The sequence below is a fragment of the Meriones unguiculatus genome, chromosome 8 (genome assembly GCF_030254825.1).
Source record: "Meriones unguiculatus strain TT.TT164.6M chromosome 8, Bangor_MerUng_6.1, whole genome shotgun sequence".
Taxonomy (NCBI): Eukaryota; Metazoa; Chordata; class Mammalia; order Rodentia; family Muridae; genus Meriones; species Meriones unguiculatus.
This window is the reverse complement of record NC_083356.1, coordinates 97,240,312-97,258,350: the sequence shown is the minus strand read 5'-3', so window position 1 is coordinate 97,258,350 and position 18,039 is coordinate 97,240,312. Positions and strand designations below refer to the sequence as shown.

General features: G+C 43.5%; 1 protein-coding gene across 3 annotated transcripts in view; it reads right to left on the bottom strand.

The window, feature by feature from the left end:
• The window catches only part of Gpd2 (glycerol-3-phosphate dehydrogenase 2), a 133,511-nt gene extending 116,149 nt beyond the window's left edge, over positions 1-17,362 (bottom strand). For 2 of the 3 annotated variants that reach the window (XM_021651366.2, XM_060390191.1), the window contains exon 1: positions 16,625-16,822. The gene's annotated coding sequence lies outside the window, so the exon portion shown is untranslated. Of the gene's footprint in view, positions 1-16,624; positions 16,823-17,223 lie in introns of those variants that run through there. The other variant, XM_060390190.1, reaches the window with a different exon arrangement.
• Positions 17,363-18,039: the final 677 nt, after the last annotated feature.

The following is an 18,039-nucleotide window of genomic DNA, read 5'->3' as shown; positions in this document are numbered from 1 at the left end:
CAGAAGAGATTCTGTCGTTTGTGGAGTGGCCTATCACAAATTCCCTACAAAGCTGAGCACCTACTACAGATCTGGGCCACAGGTTGCTGGTTGCAGAAGTCAGGGGGAGGGAGCGAACTCTCCCTCAGGTCAGTCTACAATCACGTGAAGTCCAGTGGCTGTGCTTCCAACACTGTTAGTGGGCACGGACTGAAAGCGTTCCCCTGTAAGAATCCTGATCAAAGGTTTGTGTCCTGGATTAACCCTCGTGGGTTAATCCACCAGGACAACTGTGCCCAAGCTTGGTTTTTCAGCCTCTCTTTGGAATAACTTTTTTTTTTTTTTTTTTGTACTTAGTTCAGTTCAGAGAAACTGGGAAGTTGCTTTTAACTCCATCACAGCCCTGGGCTCCATCTCCCTTGGGAAAAAAAAATACTAATATAAAACCAAAAGTTATCAAAACAGTTAACTTTGTAGGTTAATCTTTCTAAAGAAATGAGTGTATTTCTTGGGAATGATATGCTAATCTCAGGCTCTAAAGACACACAGCACTACTCTTTTTTTTCTTTACAGGGCTTACCTGGGAACAATCTTTGATCCCAACAGTCAAAATGGGGTCTTATCTGTTCAATCATTCAGAGCATGCCAACCTCAGGCCAACAGTCCCACTAGCCAATTTCCCATCACACCATCTCTGTCATTCATCTTAGACTCCCAAGCCAGCCCCTAACCCATGGTCCATTTACCACTACTCCCCAGCCACCTGTGTTACAGAGTGACTCACTGCTGCTCTTGCACATCACGGTGACTCACAACATTCATACTGCTGGTATCTGATTTACATTATCTCAAACCTTGGTGACACAGAAGTAATCATTAGTTCTGTGAGACAAGGAAATTGACGTCTGAAGAGACCTTGAATGAGCTAACTAGACTTTGAAGCAGGTCTCCAAATAGTTCTACTATGGGCAAAAATCAAGTGGGCAGCGGAAAAAAGCCCAATCAATTATACTTAACACACACCAGAAAAGCATCACATTTGCCTTCATTAGGCTATATAACTGAAGAGGTTAATGAGTACAGCTCAGCCCAAAGCAGTGACAACAGGGAATGAGGCATAACACCAAGCTCTAGCTTGCCATCTTAATCACCTTGCTCACACAGATACCGAATATTTTCTGCACTCATTCTCACTTTCGGCAGATTCCCCTTCACCGGTAACGGGGAAAAGGAACCGAAAAACAAGAGGCTAAGCAAAATCTGGGGAGTGTATATGCACTTGGGAAATAGAGACAATAAAATAAGTAGGTTAGGATAACTGTGGCTACAAAGTGACTTCAAAGCAAGCCTATACTATGAGCTACTATAATATATAGAAAAATATAAAAGATAACCCAAAAGTATAGCTAACATGACCTAGACCTCACAAAAGAAAAGTAATACATAAAGTTGGTATGCACAGCATCTTCCTCTGTGGTAAACCTGTGAGTGATTAATTTGTGGATTTTGACTTGAAGGAAATCACAGTTTAGAAAAGGAGATTCTAAAGCAAATAGAAAGTCAAGTGTGATAGATAACACATGCCTTTAATCCCAGCACTCAGGAGGCAGAGGCAGGCAGATCTTTGTGAGTTCAAGGCCAGCCTGGTCTACAGAACAGAGTTCCAGGACAGCCAAGGCTACACACTAAGACCCTGTCTCAAGAAATTAATTAATTGATTAACAATAAAAGAAATGAATACTGTTTGGATAAAAAGCTAAAGGAATAAATTATCCCTGAGAGAGAGGGTCATCAGAGGCAGCTGTGGATCATCAGAGCAGCTGTGGGGAAAGCAATATTCACTGTGCTGTTGAAGGCCAAGATGAGCACAGTGCCTCCTGAGGGAATGGGTGCCCCTGTGGTGTAAAAGCAGATAACATTACTAGATATTGCCCATAGCGTGGGTCCTTTTTCTGTCTGGGAACTGTAGAACCATTAAGAAGACAGAACACCAACTAGGAAATCTTATTTATTTATTTATTTATTTATTTATTTATTTGAGATAAGTGTGCAAAGCAAACCCTCAACTCTTGTGGGGGTAGTGCTCGAAGCTATGTTGGAAAAGACAGGGAGAGGGAACAGTTTAGTAAAAGAAATGCCTAGTTGTCTATCTCTAGGGATGGGTAGAACATTAATAGGATTGGCATCTATCTATCTTTACTCTTTTTATGCTACACCCAATGGTCACCATGACACATGGCAACTGTCAGGCACTGGAGGATGTGGCATTTTCCATGCGGGTGGTATTATAATAAAGCTAGAAGCTGTCGTCTCTGGCAGCTATCTTAGCTCTAGTCAGATTTGGCCAGCCTACCTGAAAAAGGACTTCTGGCTGGGAGGTAGTCCATCCTCAAAAGTTAGCAAGATTAGAATGAGTTAGAAATTCACAGTAGTCACCTAGGCAGGACTCTTGAGTAACAAAGCAATCATAACCAAGAAGGAGGCAAGAAGAAAGAAGGAAGGTGGGGCAATTATTACATATCTTACATGATTCATGAGAATTCAAAAGGATTTGGACTTTGCCCAGTAGATAAATTATGGCCAGTGAAGCATATTGGTTAGCTCCTGTGTTAAGAAGGCTGTTCTAGTCAGCACTCAGTATGAATCCTCACTGCATTCCTAGGAGGATTTGGAAGGCTCCAGTCAAAAGGCAGCCCCTTTTGCTAGCTGCCCATCCTGAAGCACTGCTAGGAGATGAACTAGGACACAGCTGGGTGTGGTGACACCCACCCAGGGCCACTCCTTCACCACCTCACTCTGGAGCCCAGAATCTACCCTTGAAACTCTACCATGCTTGCTTCTTTCAGTGTTCCTTTTCCAGGCTAGACTCTGAGATTATGGAAGTAAGATTTAACCTGAGTTTAAAAGTTGAAGCATAAACGCCTTCCTTTCGCAGCATCCAAACAAGGGTGTGTTGTTATTTATTCTCACATTGGGGTTTAATTCTTCAGCCAATAACACTGGAATGGCTGAGCCATTCCCATCTGAGCCAGTTTTGATGAGCTCCCTTCCTGGTCTCTCCTGTAATGAAGTGACAACTGAGTTAATATCTCCCTTCACAAGAGGGTGGTGTGTTTGCATTGCATCTGAGTTGTTCAGTACTTTTAGTGATAACCCTGCTCATATCCCCAAATCTCCCAACCTGGAGGTAAATGAAGCTTTTCTCTTATTAATCTTCTAATGTTTTTCTGAGGTCTTTTGTTTGTTTCTTTGTTTTACTTTATTTTTATTCTTTTTTGCATTGTTGTTGTTATTAATCACTTTGAGACAGCATCTCTTGGAACACCAGCTGATCTCCTGTTTACTATGTAGCTCACATTGGCATGGGATTGGCAGGTGAAGACTACTGCAGTTGGCCCTTCATACTTTTACCTAGCACATGCTTATAATCTCAGTGCTCAAAAGGCTGGAATAAGAGAGTGTATGTTCCATGCCAAACTGGGTAACATAAAGACACACTGTCAAAAAGAACAATGAAAATAATTGAAGTTCATAGTATTAAACTTTATCTCCTTTACATTTAGAAATACATGTGTATGCATATATGCATGCAATAACAATTAACAAAAAAAGAGGCCATGAATTTCAAGGAGAGCAGGGAAGGGTATACAGGAGGGTTTGGAAGGATGACAGCAGAGGAGGAAGTGCTGTAATTATGTACAATCTCAAAAATAAAAAGATCATTGTGCCAATCAAGCAAGACTTCAAACTTAGTTGGGTTTTTTTTAGACCTATTGTTCTTTGAAACAGACATACTGTATAATTAAAAAAAAAACAACTTACCTCTTACAGTTCCTTGCAGTCACCTACCATCTACTGCTCATTCATTGATGACTTTAGCACCTATTAACTTTCAAAATTCAGCTCTGTGTGTATTTCCCTGGAGGCTAGAAACCTCAAGCTTCCCCTCCCCCTACCACTGATCTGTTCTTTGACTCGGTCTCAGTCACTGCTCTCATTCTCCCAAGGTATGTATCATCCTTCTTTGAACTGGCTCCTGAGACTTCTTCAAAGCACCCTGTGTGTGAACATCCTTATCTTCTCAGCTCACCTCCTTCTCAGCTCATCTACTCAGTTCATCATTGTAATTTCAACATGACAGTGTTATCTTGATCCCAAAACCATTCACTGACTTTTTGTTCTACATTGAGTCACTTCTCATAATGTTTGGCTTGAGATAAAGGTTTATCGGCTGGGCAGTGGTGGCGCATGCCTTTATTCCCAGAACTTGGCAGAGGCAGGTGGATCTCTGTATGTTCAAGGCTACCCTGGTCTACAAAGCCAGTCTAGGACAGCCAGTACTATAAATAGAAACTCTGTCTTAAGAAATATATAAACTACTTCCAACCTAAAACTCCTGAACCTAAAATATCGACTGGGCAACACTCATTGGCCAAACCCCGCCAGCAACATCTCCATCTCCAATCCCTGCTCCTCCCTCCAGACTCCAGCATCACCATTTTAGGGAAAGTACAGAGTAAAGTGACAACATCTCCCCACCCCAGCTCTGCCCCATCATACCTGCATCCATTCTCGCTACAGCCCTTCCTTGCTTTAAGAACCAAGTATCCTGTGTCTAATCAAGACCAACACCTCCATTTGTACCCTGAGTCTCTTCACTTTCTTACTCTTCAGCAATTTTATTCCTACTATCGTCCATCTCTCTACAGCTGTCGTCACAAGAAACTCATTCCACTATCCACTGGTTTTAACGAATCTCCCTGTACAATATCTCCTTTCAAAAGCACCTATTTCTTTGTTTTTCTTCACATTTCTTAAAGTTTCTGAAAGTACTGTCTCTCCACAATGCAACCCAGTATGCTTTTGTCCCAGCTTCTCTACTTATCAGTTAGTCAAAATCAAACATGAACTATTTCACCAAATGCAGTCTCTGTAACTGACACAAAACCATCTTCTTAAAAAAGAATCACGCAGCCCATCTTCAAAGTGATCACATTCTCCTAGTTTCCCTCCTACCCAATTACAAATGATTTATGTAACAATTGATCACTGGTCTTTTCTCCATCTGAACATTCAGTGTAGGAAATCCCATGCACTATCAAAGATAATCTAACTATGTTCAGAAAATTCCCAACTGGTCTGTTCATCCTAAATGACTTTCAGTCTCTCCAACTTCTACTTATCCAGTTGTATAAAATGTCTAATAAGCACCTCAGACATAATGCAGCCAAGTCAGCATGCTTTCTGTTTCCCCTCAAGCTTGTTTCTCTCCAAATTCTCATTTTTCTCAGTAATTGGCCTAGACGCTCAAGTAAAAATGAACCTTTATTTTATTTTTTTTAAATCTACTATCAAACTTAGTCACTAATCTATTTCAAAAACATCTCCTAAATCTGTCCATTTCTTTCTGTCTTTAAGATAATGCTTGTCCACATGATAATTTCTCAAATGAACAACTAAAATAGAATTTTAACTGAAGTCCTCTTTTCAGTGTCTTCCTACTTCCCACAACCCTGTCTACTTTAAGCAGCCAGAGCAGACTCTGATAGCATGCAATGGAATCACTGCTAAATCACTACTACTCAATTGCTTCTTGGCAAGTAGAGAAATGTTATATATTATAAAGGCCCATGACCCCTCCCCCATAAAGAAGCTCAACTCTAACCAAGAAAATATTTCTTAGTATATAAGAAATGCCTTCACATCAAAGAAAATTAAGCTTTTAAATAATTTTAATTTAGTCTTTCTTCTAAGAAGGGATTAAGAAACAAAAGGACCCTTTGTTTCTTTGTTGGTGTTGTGAAATAAGGTTTCCCTTTGTGCTCCAGCCTGGCCTGGAGCTCTCTGGGTAGCCCAACCTGGCCTCCAACTCAGAGCATTCAACTTGCCTCCACTCCCAAACTCTGAGATTAACAGCATGAACAGCCATGCCCATTTGAGAGACAGCGTGCTACACCACATCCCTTTAATGACCTGCATCTAGTCAGCCCTAGAATGAAACTGAAGCATTGTAACTTGGATTAAAGCCACATAGAATCTGGCCTTGAGGACTATATAAAGTTTCTCTTGAAGGCTATGTAAAATTCTATACAGGTGCCTTAAAGATGTTCAAATCCTAATCTAGTTACAGTTGGTTGTGGACCGTTATGTGGGTGCTGTGAATTGAACTCGGGTCCTCTGAAAGAGCAATCAGTGCTCTTAACCCCTGAGATATCTCTCTCCAGCCCCAAATCTATGAGCTGGGAGGAATAGCACACACTTTGGCTTTTTGGCTTGTTTGCTTCTTTGCAGCAGGACCTCATTGTGCAGCTCTGGCTGGCCTGGGACTTGCAGTTTAACAAAGATGACACTGAACTGCTTCTGCCTCCCTAGTGTGTGAATTAAATGTGTGAGACCACCCTACCTGAACACCTTAAATTTTGATGCCACCTGTCCCCTCTGCCTTATATTTGCACAGATAGCTCTTTCTGGACTTTCATGACTCCAGGAAAACGTCAGCTCTTGAGACATACTCTCCTGAGACAGACAAACATGTGGTAATCATATAGCTTTTGTCATCTCAAATGCCCATTCATCATTCAATAACAATCAGGCCTTTCTCCTCCACTAAAAATCTCAATTCTACGAGAGTAGAAAGTGATTTGTAGACCTCTACAGTTCTAATTTGTGGGGAAATGGCTGGATTTATGGGATAGACAATAAATAGGTGGTATGGGGAAGACCCTGCTGGCCCTTAGTGAACAGAGAACAGACCAGAGAAGGAAGGATCATCCTGCAATAACTGTAGAATCATCAACGGGGAAGCAGCCACTGGTGTCAGCTCCCAATCCCCCAGAGGTGTGGCTAGAGATGTTGATAATGAAAATCACCCAAATCTGGAAGGGGGATAAATCAGGTGATGTGAAGAGAAAGGCCAATGAACTATGAATAAAGCCTGGAAAGGAACCTGCAGACAGCCATAGGAGGACTCCAAAGGAAGGAAAGCTGTCACAGCGACCCCGTGGATTCCATTTCCTAAGGGAAAGGCCGAGCAAAATATAGAAATTTCAAAAACAAAAACAAAAAACAAACAAAAAAATAATAATAACTCATTGGCTTGTCAGTCAGGGCCTCAATAAATATACTGGAAATAAATTCATCTGAAATTGGACTCATATCTCCAAAAATTATAGAGTGGGAGCAAGGAAGCAAGCAAAAACATGAAAGGATACATTCCCAAAGCTCAGGTTTAACCTCAGGAAGTGAGTATGTGGCCAGAGGGTGGGGGTGACAGCACAGCTTGAGTTTGGTCTTGTTTGTGTTGGAAAGTTGGAGCCTTCTTGTAAATACTTGAAATGCAAATGAGCTGCCCAGCATGGTGGTACATATCCATAATCCCTGGCCTTGAAAGGCTAAGGCCAAAAGACAATCTGTGTTGAAGCTGATCTGCGATACACAGCAAATCCCTCTTACAAAAAGATAATAATAAAAATAGTTTTCGTTGTTTTATTAGAGACAAGGTTGTGAGACCATGGCTGTCCTGAAACTCACTAAAGGCCATGCTGGCCTCAAAATCCCAGAGCTCTGCCTTCTGTCTCCTGAATACTGGCTTAAAAGCATGCACCACTACTCCCACTATTTTTTTAAATATTAATAAAAATTAAATGTAAGCAAGGAAATTTTTCACTAAAAGGAGTACACACCTTTAATACAAGCATTCAAGAGGCAGAGGAAAGTAGATTTCTATGAGTTCAAGGCCAGCCTAGTCTACATAGGGAGGACCATGTCATAGGAAAAAATTATAATGGGAAAATTATTGAGCTTGAGTGACTCAAAGTTGGGAGTTGACAGAATCCCTGGGTTCAAGTACAAGAAGAGATGGAGAGGAAAATACTAACAGTTGTCTTCCTAGTATAAGATGAAGGATCCAATGAAAGAAACATCATTTAAAGTCCTACATTCCCATCATTGTGGGCTCCTCAATAGAAGACATTGGCAATCTTCCTTGAAGACAATTAAGGCTTTGCAGTGGATTTCCAGCCAACCCAACATGAGTGGCGCTGACACATTCACTTCAAAAATACACCCTGGGAAGGTGGAAATGCTTCTTCCCTTTCGATTTCCATTAGCTGGAAGGGGCTGAGAACAAAGCTGGAAGGAGGACATAAACAGAAGGACTCCTGGAGTCTGGACCAAGGAAAAGTACTACCCAAACTGAAACTGCACACGAGAAAGAAATGAACCTGTACTTGAGCCTGGGTCTATTTTCAGATCTCTCTGTTACAACAGTTTAGTCTGCTCTAACCACTAACAATTATGAACTGCATGGGTGGGTTGAAAGGCTCAAAGATGACACTGAAAGTTTGGGAAAACTGGAGTAAGTAGGAGACAAGAGAATGGTAAAAATCAAGAGCAGCACTAGATATACAGTGAGACGAGGTCTAAAGAAAATAAATGGAGAAAAACACTGTCTAAAAACAAAGCCATTGTCCACAAATGAAATGAAAAAAGAAGTGGCTACTGGCTAAAGGAGGGAAACAAATTTGCTGGTGCCCAGAATTTCCAAGTCCCAAAAGCAACCAGGAGCCCAGCTGTAAAACCAGGTTGATACTAAGTTGCAGGTTGTTTACACACCTATCAAGTCTAAGAAGTTTGTAACAATGCCACGGGTCCCTAAGGTCAAATCCACAGAAAACTATGGAGTTGCCAGGTAAAGTGTTAGGTGCTAAAGGGTAAAATTCAATGGAATGAGCAGCAGACTTCAAAGTAGCAAAAACAGAAAACATCTCACCATAAAAAAAAAAAAAAAAAATAGTGAGTAGGGAGCTGGGCATTATGCATGCCTGTAATCTCAGCACTCAGGAGGATGAGACAGGAGAGCCAAGGGTTCAAGTCTTTCTTGGGCCACAGAGTGATGATAGCCAGCCTGGACCACATTTCTATCCCATAGAGAAAAAGAAGGGGATGGGGCAGTGGAAGAAATAGGAATAGGATTATCTCTTCATATCTTACTTCACAAAGATTTGCGGAAGTCAAACCAGAGAGAAGCTGTGAATGAGTAACTGAATTTCTCTGATCTCCATTGATCATCAATACAACAGAATTCACTGCTGGCCTGGAAACCAGCAGCTGCCCAATAAAAATGTCTTCGTGGGGGCAGAGGGTTAAGAAAGGGTCTCAAGGTGGTTGGTTGCCTTGCTAGGGTCCAGAGATAAACAGACCCGTGGGCAACATTGGCTTTCTCCTGCACAGGAAAAGAGTAATAAGCTCTTTAGCTTTTCCTCACGCTTCAAATCCCTGAAGTCTAGCTACTTCACTGTACAGAGGGGGAATTTCAAGGTGCAGAGACTGGCTAACACCACTTTCAGTGACCTCAGGGGTGCTGGGAAGAAAAGTCTTCTCCTCAATCACCTTTAACCTCTTCTCCTCAGCTACCTTTGACCTCACCTACATATATGATCCCTGGGTTTCTGTTCCCTCAGAATCCAGAGAACTTGGAGGCTGGAAAGAAGGCCCAGCAGTTAAGACCTCTTTCTCTTGCAAAGATATCAAGTTGGGTTTCCCAGCACCCAGGTTGGATGGTTTTAGAACGCCAGCTCCAGAGGGTACAATGCCTTTTTCTGGACCCCAGGGACACCCAAACATACAGGGCATACACTCATACTCATAAATAAAAACAAACATAATTTCTTTTTAAAGTAAAAGGGTCAGAAAACTTTAGTTTGTAATGGTAACAAGATGTTATCAATCCCCTTATTAAGGTTTGCAGGATTCTTTAATGGCTTTTAGTTTTTATTGTTCTTTGGCGTGGGTTTTGTCTGTTTGTTTCTGTTTGGTTGCTTTTGGGTTTTTTGTTTTGTTTTGAAACAGGGTCTCTAGCCCTGACTGTCCTGGAACTCACTGTGTAACTATGTAGCTGAGGCTGGCCTGGAACTCAGAGCTACCTCCCTTTACCCCAAGCACTGGGATTATCATCATCCCATCATGATGGGCCATCATCCCTGCTTGATTTTATTTTTTTGAAACAGGGTATCACTAAGTATCAGGCTAGCCTAGAACTTTACAAATCTCCTACCCCCCTTTCCCAGCCTCACAAATTCTGGGGTTATATATACACAACCAACCCTGCTAGGATTTTTGCCTAAGAAAAGGAATTGGGGGCAGAGGGGAGATATCAGTGGAGACAAAATATCTCCTAAGGCCCTGACAAAGATGGGCATCATGTGACCTCCTGGCTTATAAATTCCTCCAGTGATTTTCTTGAGGGATTGCCTGTAGACCATTGTTTGACTAGTGCAATTGCCTCTTCCCAAATATCCTGCCAAATGTGTAGGGAGAGATGGGAAGGCATAAAGATAGAGCTCAGAATATGCAATTGATCTCATTATCTGAAATATGGCTAGAATGTGTAATCCACTGCCCAATCCCATCCAGCTCAAACCAACTGCTTATTTCTTAAATAATTAAAGAATTTGTAAACTATGAGATGACTGTCCATTCCAACAGTATTTCACTTTGCTGGGTGAAATGCAATGCACTTGGCTTACTCATGTGAGGTCTATAAAAGTGTAAGATCGAGTCCCTGCTCTTTTCATGTAAGAAAATGATGTAGACTTTCAATAATTTATAGTACATAGGATTATACAAGGGACTTAACTTACATCAAAAGAGCAGTTGATACCAGCAAGGTGGCACAGCAGGTGGAAATACTTGCCCCAACTCTCACACACATCCACACACAGCAAATAAATCAAATATGGAAAAACAAAGAGTAGTTGAAACATAGGGATATGCCTAAAGGCCTGGGGTTTGAATCCCAAAACCACACAAAGACACAGACACACACACACCAACCATACATACATACAACCATAAATACATACATGTACACACAAAAATAAAACTTTTAAATTACTTTTAATTTCTTTATTTTTATTTTATGTGCATTAAGTGTGAAGGTGTCAGATCCCTTGGAACTGGAGTTACAGACAGTTGTGAGCTGCCATGTGGGTGCCGGGAACTGGAAGAGCAGACGGTGCTCTTCACCACTGAGCCATCTCTCCAGCCCCCTTAAATTAATTTTAAATGAAAGAAATAAATCAACACTTCTCACATGGAGAGAGAAGGAGGGAAGCTTCATGAAATTCGAAGCTAGTGGAGAGGACCTTCCAAGTCGAAGCAGAAGAAAGAGCACTGTCTGGCAAAAGGCAGCTATAGAAGTAAGGTAGGTTTAAGGATTCTAGTTACAGCTGGGGACATTGAAGCACACCTGTGATTCCAGTACCCAGGGAGGCAGAGGCAGGCAGATTCCCTGTGAGTTCCAGGTCAGCCTGATCTACAAAGCGAGTCCAGGACAGCCAAGGCTACACAGAGAAATCCTGTCTCAAAAAAAAGAAAAGAGAGAGAGAGAAAGAGAAATAAATAAATATAAAAAAATATTCTAGCTACTCCAACTTAGACAGAACCCAATGAGAGAGGCAGAGTCCAGGAACAAAACCGGAGGTGTCCTGAACTACAAGACAAATACTTGATCCCACATGACAGGAGAACCCCAGGAAGGGTGGAGCAAAGAGAGGCATGATCAAAAGCCTTCTGACTTTATGAAAATGAAACACAACATCCTTTATTTATTCTGTTTAAATCAAAGGAAAAGGGGCGTTGAGAGCCCAGTACTCTAAACTATTGTCTTTGTCACTTTGAAATACATTTAGACACTTATTGGGTTATACTGACATATAATAGCACAAAATCTTAACCAACTGTTTCCGAAGCTCTTTACACTGAACTTAACTTTTCCTCCTCACATGTGTGTAAGTAGCTAAAACTTCCACATTGCCCTAGTGACCACCTGCAAGCACAAGGGAACAATCCCAGTTGTAAACCTTAAGTTTCTCCACTGACTCCAAGCTTTATCAGAAGCCATCTTGTCTCACAGCACTAGCATCCATAAAACTCATTCCCAGAAACTGGCTTCTCTGTTAATGTTCTGAGGTCTTCTCTCCCCACCAATTAAGACCGGTCATAAAACTACATACTCGTGCAGCCAAGGATAAGGTCCCCAAAAGAATCACCATCTGAAGAACAGAAAGCTAGAAAAGTCTGAAGTCATTGCCCAAAAAGTACCCACGTTATTACAGTATTTAAGATTATTATTAGTATTTATTATTAGTATTATTAGTAGTATTTAAGATTGCCTGAATTAGTAAGATGCTCCAAATAATGTAAAATCGTGTTACAACAGTTGGACAAGAAAACAGCCCCTGTACCAACAGCACTTGAGACACCAAGTGTATATGTAGGTTTCTTTCCAGTTCCACGAGAATACAAAGTAGAGTCCTGTAATCTGTTATTTTGTTTTGTTTTCTATTGCTTGTTTGGGAGAGGGTTTCTGTGTAGCCCTGGTTATCCTGGAACTCTCTCTCTCTCTGTAGACCAGCTTGGCCTGGAACTCAAGAGATCCACCTGCCCTTGCCTCCAAGTGCTTAAAGGCAGAGAGTGCCACCACCCCAGTTTGGTTTTGTTTGTTTTTTAAAAAGTAACTCAAATTCTGATTAATTACCTCTGTAACACAGTCCTCATAGGTTAAGGGTTCATGTCCATAAACTGTCACTCACACACAATCGCACTTAAGACAGAGACATAGTTGGTTTCCCACGTCAGCCACACTTCCTCCAACTGGTCTACCATCTATAATCACGGACTCTCCTGAGGCTTAGTAACAGGCTCACCGACTCAGGGAAATGCCTTTTTACGCAGATTGCAAAGATAGGATAAAGAATAAAAATGAGCTTGGGGTGGTGTTGCATGCCTTTGATCCCAGCAGAGGCAGGCAGATCTCTGTAAGTTCCAGGCTTCCAGGACAGCCTGATCTACATAGCAAGTCCCAGGCCACCCAAGGATACAACAGTGAGACTCATCTCAAACGACAGACAGAATATAAATAATATAGATGAACAGGGAATAAAGAAGTGTAAGGTTCAGCCTGGAAACAGGACCAAGGAAATTCCTCCTCTCTCCAGACCTCCCACCCTTCAAAAATATTCAGGTTTGCCAAACCCCATGGGTTAGGGGTTTTATGACAGCTCCATTGTGGAGGCAGTATAATCAGACCACCGGATTATCTCTAACCTCCTTCTTTTCCCAGAAGTCAAAGGTGCTGAGGAAGTTTCAACTCTGAGATCAGCAGTGAAGCCTCGGGCACCCTGCTCCCATCCCTGAAGCTATCATCAGGCTCAGAAATGAACAAAAGTGTTCAACCAAGAAATCTTACAACTTCCAGGGTCAGAAAAAGGAAGAAGATGCACTCATTTTCTTATGTTTTCTTAGGATGAGTGGACGTGAAAAGCAGGAATTAAGTGTATAAATAAGCCTGTGTGGGAGTTCTAAACCAACCTTGACATAGCTAATGTCAAGGCCATCCAGAGGTATATATTGAGTTCCTCTCAATAAATAAATAACACAGATGACACAGGATATATACAATGAATGGAACAGAGGAACAGAAACTACTAACAAAAGATGAAAAGGTTAGCTAACAAGCAAATTAATAATAGTAATAATAATACATTCACTTAAAGACTCAAATTAAAATTCACAGTAAACTAACCACAATCACTATCTGCACGCCTGAGGCATTCCTTCACTCAAACCATTTGTTTCCTGCCATCAGCATTTCTAGTGGTTTGTTCTGTTCTGTTCTGTTCTGTCTGTATAGACTCTGTCTTTTAACTCTGGCTTTCCTGGAACTCACTCTGTAGACCAGCTGGCCTTGAATTCACGGAGATCCACCTGCCTCTGCCTCCCAAGTGCTGGGATTAAAGGTGTGCACCACTGCAGCCTGCTAAAGCAGCATCTCTTGCTCTCTTTCTCTCCAGTGACTGAGATTTATCTCTGCCTTTAGAATACAAGAAGAGGTCTATCCTAATGTTGTGAGACATTTCCTGGTTTGCAACCACCTTGGCTCTTCTCTTTCTCCATAAAACTGAATGTGATCACCCATCAATCACACATCTATGTTATCCATCATGTCAACAACTCAAAAACAAGGCATAATAAACAAAATGAAGAATGACCATTATAACACAGAGCAATAACACCATAACACTATAATAGTATGTGTATATTTTCTTATTATGTTAAAGTAATAAAACAGTGAAATTATCCAAGTGCTTTCATGAGCATTTAAAACCTACAAAGCCACTCATGACAGCATATGCTTATATTCCTAGTATATGAGAGGGTGAGGCAGAAGGATTTCCATAATTTCAAGACTAGTCTGGGCAAATCTGTACTCCTAAAATGATCTTTTTTGGTCTTTAGGCACTTTTAAGCCTGCTTGTGGTCAATGGTACTCTCTTCAACATCAACTTGTCTCCAATTAAGTTGAGCCAGCTACAGTCATCTGTAGGGTCAGAAATAACTTCTGAGAAACTTCTCATTAGGTGATCTATCATTCTGAGAAACATCACACAATGTACACAAACCAAGATGTCTCCCGCTTCAGTAGGCAAGATTTTTGTGGGACCATAGTTACATACATAGCCGATTTAAATGATGTCATGTGGCATCTGAGTGCCACCAAACAAACTCTATACATTTATCAAAAAACACTTCAACAGGAATTTTTTAATCTACTATTTATTGCTACATAGCAATGCACACAACTGCATAAAACTGCCCTTAAGAAGCCAAATGTAACATCTGTGTAATTTCTGGTGCTTTCTGAAGTACTGTTTCCGCACTTAAGGTAGCCCATGGAGTCCAGGCATTAAGCAGAAATGAATCAAGTTTCAGAAAACATCACCACGTTCCAAAAATAAAGAAAAGAAATTAGACAATGGTCTGGAAATTGCTCCCTCTTCTCATAACCTCAGCTGCCACTTGCCCTCCTTCTGCTGCCCCAGCTAAAAGGGAAAAACACTGGATAAAACACATGCGTGACATAGGAGAACTAAATTACCTGGCTAGTCGTATTCTCTTTCCCAAAATTTGCTTTTTCAATACAAAAAGAACATAGGAGGAAGGACACTGACATTTTGGAATTCATTGCCTCTGGGTCATATCACTAGTGACTGCAGACCTGTTTATGTATTAGTAACCACATTTTGCCCATGAGACCTGCTGAGTTTGAACATGTTCCCTAAGGCCAAAGCTTTCTGCTTCCTAGACTTGGATACACTCTTCCAGTTTAGTCACTGACTGAGAAAACATTTGTGGGAGTGTATAACCAACCAGCTATATGCCAGGTGTTATACTTCAGGTGCTAGGGCCCTCAAAGTGGACAAGACACACCAAAGTCCAGTCAAAACCTGCATCCTGGAGATAGACAGGACATAAAGAACCACAGTGGATAAGGCAAGGGTTGTATCCATTTGCCAATATGATTTATCCACAGTGGTCATCAAATCTTTCTGATTGTCTAAATCACATCAGTTACAAGAACTCAGCAGGCGGCCATGATATCCACTAGATAACTGCTAACTCTGTGTCCTTCTCAGTAACAGTGAACCAGGAAACTGCCTTGCCATGGTGCCTGGAATGGCTTTATTTACAAAGCGACTGTGTGAGCTCTCAGAATGCACAGTTCCAACAATTTTGTCTTTCATCCCAAATTCTATCTCTTTTCCATTATTCACTGAGGTGAACGGTTAAACTGCTAAAATAAAGGAAGTGTGGTCATTTGACTAGGAGAACCATGAAGAGATTTCGACACAACGTTAAGGCCCCAGAGACAGCACACGCTCTCATTGGGCAAAGGCATCCAGGCCTCATATGCTGATCATACCTACCAAAAGGTCTCTGGTCCCAGAGCGGCCATTCCCTTCAAAAGAGAAACTCCAAGACTCTAAACTTTGGAAAACATGCAAAATACAAAGTTCCGTTTTAAGCAAAGAGGACATTAATTTACCAACTTCCTTCTCTCGCCTAATTGTACAAATTGACAAATGTAGCTCTTGGCTGTTTCTGTAGCAACCTCCTGAGGTATTTACGTCCTGTGTCACTTGGATGCCCCTGTCACTGAGATTTCGTGAGAACTTGGGTCGGTTGAGGAAGGCTGTTTCAGGAGTCCATACATCTTCACACAGGGTGAAGGAGGGGCCAGGGACCATCACCTGCTTACAGCCTTGCAGACACAGCAGCACTCGGCAAACTTTCTTTGCCAAGAAGAACCAGTGGTTTCTTGGAGAGCGGAGGCTGTAGTCGGTGTACACTTGCATTTCCTCCTAGGCTAGTCACACCCTAGCAACCAAGTTTCTCAAAGAAAGCCCTCTCCTCTCTCCCTTCCAGATGGGTCTCCTCTCCCCCACCCCACCCCACCCCGCCTCACCTCAGAAGGAAACAGCAATCCTCTTCCTCAGACTAGCCACATTCACAAGTTAAAAGTTTGCATAAAGTTTCATGGATGCGAGGACGCCCTGCCTCTTGCTAGGTGAAGTGTATCACAAACGTATCCCAGCCCAGTTTAACCCTGAATGAAAACTGTGCACCCCTTCCGTGGGTGAGAACAAATTCTCAGTCTTCCCCCAGTTTCCCGCCACCACCTCCACCGCCACCACCTCCACCTCCGCCTCCGCCCCACCGCAGCCCCACAGAGCCGCACTAGTCAGAGGGGGACCACTTCCCCTAGGAGCCGGGGCGGAGGAGCAGCTCGCCAGGACGCACACACCTGAGATCGGTCGTCACGCGCGAGGGGGACGGCGGACCGGAGCTCCGGGATCCTCCAGGCAGGGCGGAGTCGGCCTCACCGAGAACCAGAGTGGCCGTGAGCTCGCGGCGAGCGCGCCGGGATGTCACCGGGTCAGGCGGGGCCACGGTAACCCGACCCGCCCTTCCAGGCCACTTCCTCCTCCCCCTAGCCAGCCTCCGCCTCCCCGGGGTGGGGGAGGGTGGGGGATGGCCCCGCGGCTCCGCCACCGCCTGCGCGGCGACACCGCGGCCCCAGCTCCGCAGCCCGGCGGGGAGACGCGGAAGTGCAGCCGGCATGCGTGCGGGCCGGGAAGGGCGGCTGCGGCTCCGCTCTCTGGGCCTTGCTGGAGAGGGGACCTGAGCGGACTGGCCCTGCCCGGGGTCGATCCTGCCCTGCGCCCTGGAGGAGCGGGACTCCATTCCCCGCCACCTCCAGCCAGCTGGAGGAAAGAGCGGAGGGCTGAGCTAGGCCGGGGAAGCCGGTGTCGGGTTCCTGACCCTCCCCCACGCGGGCCACCCCTGCCAATCTGCCCAGGAAGAGGACGTTCTCCCTCCTGCTGCCCGCTGGGGTTGCCTTACCTAATCACGCGTCGCGCGTCCCCGGATCCCGTGTCCTCTCCTCCGCAACCTCCCAGTCGCCGGGCTTCCCAGGGCCTAGAAAGGCGTCTAGGAGTCGGGGGCCCCTGGGGACCCGGCCTGAATGCAGCTCTCGGCCCGGCTACTCCAGTGCGTTCCGCGGGCGCTCCAGGCCTCTTGACCCCGGGGACCCGCGGAGAAGAGTAACCCCAATCAGCAGAGGGGTGGGATGCTGAGCACTGGCCCAGCAGGCCCAGCCTCGTACAGGTGGGGGGAGGCGGAGAGCCCTGGCTGCGGTGCCACAGGCTTCCTACTTGCACCCCCTCCCAACTCGACCCTGCCCACTGAGCATGCCCAGCTTACTTGTTGCAACTACAAGGGGTAGGCAAACTCTAAGGGTACCCAAGGAGGGCTCAGGATGGGTTCCAAAAGAACCCCACTTTTTAAGACTTTACATCCTGAGATCGTGTTGGAAATGCGCATGGAGTGATCCAAAAAGCTCCTCAAGTCAAGTTAGTTTGAATGAAATTGTGGCATTGTTTAGTAATCAATTACTAAGTCGCTTATTTAGTATTCTTAAACACCGCAGAATTCCAACAGTTAACTCACAGAAATGGGTAGGATCCCAAACTCAAAGTGACTTCTGGGAGCCAAACACACTCTGTAAAGACAAACAACTATTTGCTGGCCCTGGACACGTTAAAATTCAAGAACTAAGAATTATCAAGGCCAAGCTCCTACCGCTACACCACGGAGTGAATTTGCATCCAGCCTGGAAACCCTTAGCATTTAAAATGTGCCTTTCCCAGTACAGCTATG